The sequence below is a fragment of the Furipterus horrens genome, unplaced genomic scaffold, assembly GCF_987537825.1.
Source record: "Furipterus horrens unplaced genomic scaffold, mFurHor1.1.pri manual_scaffold_10, whole genome shotgun sequence".
Lineage (NCBI taxonomy): Eukaryota > Metazoa > Chordata > Mammalia > Chiroptera > Furipteridae > Furipterus > Furipterus horrens.
In genome coordinates, this window is record NW_028327180.1 from 80,394,894 (window position 1) to 80,398,575 (window position 3,682).

Genomic DNA, 3,682 nt, shown 5'->3' on the forward strand with positions numbered 1-3,682 from the left:
GGGTACTTAAAACCACCCACTGACGCCCACAAATGCAGACACACAAGCCTGCTGGCCTGTCGCGGCCACCTCACAGAATCCCACCCCCAAGCCCTCCCACAGAGCAGGGCTCTTAGGTGTGAAAGAGCTCAGTCACAACTCATAGAACGGGCTACAGAACCACGGAGTCCCTCCGTGACACCTTTGCTCTTTGACCGGCTCAATTTGCCGCCCTCACGGCCGCTTTTCCCCACCTGCTCCAAGCCTGGCGACACAGCTCCAGATGGAGGGCGCTCTCCCACCCACATATGGCGTGGGCCTCGGCGCCGCTCCTCACCTCCGGGAGATGAGCACCCCACGGCCCCTTACCTATAGAAGTTCTTCTACATCTCCTTCAGAGCAGGCCCCGCCTCTGCTCTCTGCTTCGTCCTCTTGGCCTAAGTGATAACCCAGCTGCCTGAGTGTCCTCGTCTCCTCGTCCACCTGCGCATCATCTCGTCCACCTGCGCATCATCTCCAGGTCTCCCTTCGTGCTGTGTGCTGAGGAACACTGGGCCTCCAACTCACCAAGGCTCGTCTCTCACGTCTTCATTACGTTTTACTATGAAAGGGATCAGCTAGATATAAAAGTTAATGACAATATTAAAGTGAGTCCCCATATTCCCATGGGCTAGACTTCAACATTTCCCGTATTTGTCTGTGCACTGTGTCCTTGTTGAAATGTTTAAAGCAATGATCACATATCATTTACTTGAAATCCTTTGGGGCTGACTCTAAAATATAAAGACATTTTCCTACACAGCTACAACACCATACTACACCACACAAAATTACAGTGATCCTTTAACATCATTTAACACCAGTCTACATCCACATTTCCCTTGTTATCCCCCCAAAACGTCTTTTACAATTGGTTTCCTAGAGACAGAATTCCAACAAGGGCCACACTTCACATTTAATTCTTAGGTCTCTGAAGTATTTTTAAATCTCAGCTACCACGCCCCCCATTTCTGTCCCCGCACCATTACCTTGTGGCAGCAAATGTTTCAGGTGCTTTATAAGGCTCCCCTTCCTGGATTTGTTCGATCCCTCCCAATGTCATTTAACTTGTGCTTCTACGCCCCTCGTTTCTTGCAGACCAGAGGTTTCAAGAGCCTTAATTAGTTCTCAAACTTTGGTGGAAGCGGACTCACCTGGGAACTTGGTAGGAACACAAAGACCTAGGCCCTAACCTGCCTCGGTGAGCCCGGGGCTCCATGCTCTTGATTCGCTCTTCAGGGTCCCCTGGCCTCATGGCCACAGGAGATGCTGCGCACTCCTGTCATATCACAACAGGGCACACATGTCAGATGGTCCACGTTAGTGACACTAATACTGGCCGTGGGTCCAGGGGGGGTGACAGGCTGAACTCACCGATATCAAGTCTTATGTGCAGTCACGCCTTTCAGCCCATCTTGGTCTGAGTTCTTTTTCTTTTTTTTTTGGACAATATAGTTTATTTTCTCATAAAAGTTCTACCAAAAATAGATTCTTAACTTAAAAGTACAGGGTTACAAAAGCAAAATCTGAGTTGTTATCATTCATTACATGTTTTACAAACAGCAGTGAAAGGAAGAATCAACAGAACGGACTCTATAAATATAAAAACGTTCACTTCAAAAGCCTGACCTTGTCCTTTAGGAACCTGAAGGCGGGGTTCTTGCCGATTTTCTTATCGAAGACGGCCAGGAGCTCCTCCTCGGATCTGTGATGGTCACTGGTCGCAGCACAGTCCTGAGCTAACACCTTTTCTCGTAGCTTTTTGATTGCCATTTCGTTGTCTGGGGCCCGCTTCAGAACCGCTTTAATCGTTCCCTTCCAGCTGAATTTACCTTTCGCAGGAGTAGCTTCGTGGTTTTCTGGTTTTCCGCCGCAGAATGTCCTGGGAACTTGACCTTTTTCTTTTTAGAATCCGCTTCCACTTCGGAGCGCTCCCGCTTGCGCCTCCCGGCGCCTCGGCCTCCCGCTCGGCCTCCGGCCTCCTTCCGCGCTTTTTGGGCTTCAGGCTGTTTGAATTCTCTCGGCGGTTTTCTCACTTTAGCTCCTTCCTTTCTTCTTCCTGTTCTCTGCCGCTCTCCCTTCCTCCCCCTCTCGTTTTCCTTCACCGCTGCTCGTCCTTCCGCGGGGTCGCGTGCTTGGGAGGGGCCGCCGCGCGGGACGTCTGCACGCGGCTTTGCCACGTGATCGCGCGGTTCACTGCCCTGCGGGAGAGATAGTCCACACCTGCCCCAGGATCCATTCATTGTGAAGTTTTAAACTGCTCTTCATCCAGTTCTGAAATTTTGCCTTTTTCCTGGGACTGTTGTCAGAACCACTAACCTGCTCTCAAAGTTCTCTCCCTCTGGGGCTGACACTGGGTCTTTTTATTAATTCGTTAATTTTCTGCAGCCACGCCTGCGTTTGACGCCGCCTCTGTGCGTCCTCCCTTGTAGCCTTCGCCGCCGAACTTCTGATCCTCACCCACGCACTTCACGTGGCCTTGATAGTCGTCCCCCCAGAAATCTTTACCGCAGTCAATGCAAGAAAGGCGCTCGCAGTTCCCGCACACGGCCACGTGCTTTTCCACCTGTATTTTCTTCACTGACTCGCCACACGCGTTGCACGTAAAAAATACCATCTTCGGCGAAATGATTTAATATCCTCTATCCAACAGAGACTGGAAGTCTTGTCCTCTCGGCCGGCGGCCGCCAGCGGCTCTGGTCTGAGTTCTTCAGAACTTTTTCCCGTAAGTTCTTTCCATTTTCTCCATGTCTTCAACTTTGACTCTCTCCACTTGCTCCTTAACTTAAAAAAAGAAAAGGAAAAATCATGCTTATCATAGTGTGGCTCATAACAACAAAGAAATAGATAAAACATAAATGTATAGAGAATTGGTTATACACTTCATTGAATAAAATGATGTGTGCAACCACTAGAAATTACATCACGCAAAAACATATGAAGACATGAAAAGATTCCTAATAAAATTTTACATAAAAATAAAGCTACAAAGCAGTCATATAAATAAAAGTAATCATAGCGTGCATAGCTATATCATTTTCCCAAGAACAATCTCACAAGCAAAAGAACTGCTATAAATGCCCAGGCCTAGGAAAAAAGCACAAGATATAGTTAGATGTGATTTTATCTGGGTGATGGGATGAGTCAGAAATTTTATTTCTGTTTTTGGCTTTTCTAAAACAGGCACAGATTAATTTTGAAAACACAACACATTATTTCTCTTCTTGATCTGGTACCCACTCCAAGTTAGCATCCAAATTATTTACAGTCCTTTACCCGTGCATTTCTTGAATGAGTGGCTGATGCTTATTTTTCCTGCACTTAAGTACCATTCAATCACTTCATGATCTGTTTCCAGTCCAAATAGACTCTTGATGCTGTTTTCTTCCAACTATGTGTCTGCCACCTGATCCCTGTTCTCACCTTGACCTCTCTGAAGCATTTGGAAGTGTTGACACTGTTAGATTCTTTCTCTTTCTTGAAAAAGCCTCCTTCCTTACCTCCCACAGAACTGTTCGTTTTCCTACAAATATTTACCGAATATTTGATATGTGCCAGGCGCATTCTAGGCTGCCGGAATGCATCAGCAAAAAGAAACAGACAGCCCTGACCAGTGCGGCTCAGTAGGTTGGGTGTCATCCTGCGGTTGCGAACTGAAAGGTCA

General features: G+C 47.4%; 1 pseudogene; it reads right to left on the reverse strand.

Moving 5' to 3' along the window:
• Window positions 1–1,629: 1,629 nt before the first annotated feature.
• Window positions 1,630–2,635, reverse strand: LOC150000824 (cell growth-regulating nucleolar protein pseudogene; annotated as a pseudogene).
• Between the last annotated feature and the right edge of the window lie 1,047 nt (window positions 2,636–3,682).